Source organism: Rutidosis leptorrhynchoides, chromosome 4, assembly GCF_046630445.1.
Source record: "Rutidosis leptorrhynchoides isolate AG116_Rl617_1_P2 chromosome 4, CSIRO_AGI_Rlap_v1, whole genome shotgun sequence".
Lineage (NCBI taxonomy): Eukaryota > Viridiplantae > Streptophyta > Magnoliopsida > Asterales > Asteraceae > Rutidosis > Rutidosis leptorrhynchoides.
Window position 1 is genome coordinate 35,003,490 of NC_092336.1, and position 1,517 is coordinate 35,005,006.

The 1,517-nt window shown below is 37.9% G+C and overlaps 1 non-coding gene across 1 annotated transcript; it reads left to right on the forward strand.

The window, feature by feature from the left end:
- Window positions 1-685: 685 nt before the first annotated feature.
- On the forward strand, window positions 686-792 carry LOC139845884 (small nucleolar RNA R71). Its single transcript, XR_011758638.1, has one exon. It is a non-coding gene; the product is annotated as a small nucleolar RNA R71 (small nucleolar RNA).
- Window positions 793-1,517: the final 725 nt, after the last annotated feature.

Here is a 1,517-nt window from a genome sequence, read left to right on the forward strand (position 1 = left end):
TGACTGATCAAACCTCTCATTTGTTTGGGTTTGAGATGTAATAAATTATGTTTGAGATTCCATTAGCTTTGCCATCATTTCTTCCAGATTTAGCTTTTTCTCTTCGATTTGTTGTGGTGGTTTATATAAGCTAGGTCTTTGTTGATTGAAAGTGTTGTTTTGAGTTGGTTGGTTATTCGGAACTTGTTGGTTGTACGAGTTATTGTTGGGTCCATTTGGATTGTAAAGAATGTTTTGATTTCGATTGAAGTTTGGCCTTGGCGGTTGATAATTATTTTGATAATTATTTCATGGCCTTTGGTTCATGTAGGAAACATTCTCACGTTGTTCCATCATTTGCTCAATATGGCAATCTTTCGTTAAGTGTGGTCCACCGCATTGCTCACAACTGATTCGTATTGCGTGAATATCTTTAGTCATCTTTTCCATTCGTCTCTCGAAAGCATCTATTTTTACGGAAACGGAATCAAAGTCATGGCTAGAATCGGCTCTAGCCGCTTTAGATGAATGAAAGATATCTTTTTCCTGGTGCCACTCATGAGAGTGGGAAGCTGTATTATCAATTATCTTGTGAGCTTTGGTTGCGGTTTTCTTCATAATGGAACCACCAGCTGCTGTGTCGATGTGTTTTCGTGTGGCGACGTCGACACCTTGGTAGAATATTTGTACTATTTGATAAATGTCTAAACTGTGCTGAGGACATCCTCTCAACAACTTCCCGAATCTTATCCACGCCTCATATAATGTTTCATTTGGCTTTTGCGCGAACGTAATAATTTCTCCTTGAAGTCTTACGACTTTGGATGCTGGAAAGAATCTTTTAAGAAATTTCTCAACTAACACATCCCATGTATCAATCGTCCCTACAGGTAACGATTCTAACCAATCTTTGGCTTCTCCCTTTAAAGTCCAGGGAAACAACATGAGATAGATTTGTTCATCCTCAACTTCTCTGATTTTGAATAGAGTACAGATCCTATTAAACGTTCGAAGATGTTCGTTTGGATATTCTTTTGGCGTACCACTATATTGTCATTGATTAGTTACCATGTGTAGGATTTTTCCTTTGATTTCATAATCTGGCGCATTAACATCTGGCTTAATAATGGCGTGACCTTGGCCAGTGCGTGTGGCTCTCATTCGGTCTTCCATACTTTGAGGTTCCGTTACTTCCATAATTGAATTTGTTGAATACGAATCACTAGAGGATTCTGATTTAACGGTTTGTGGTTCAGGAGGAATGATTAGTGGTTCAGTATCTTGGAATTGTCCTTGAATATCCTCCGGGTTCTCAATTGTGAAGTCGGGTTCAAAAAATGAATTATCGAAAATTTGAGTTGGAGAACTTGTTCGACTAGATGATGATTCTAAAGAAAAATTAACGGCGACAATATTGGCTAGATGTCTTGATCTGGTTACAGGTGGTGAACGTATGAAAGGTGGTGAACGTTTTGCTCGGTGCATTCACTGAATGCCCTATTAGTTATAAAAATAAAAATTATATAAGTTAACAAATT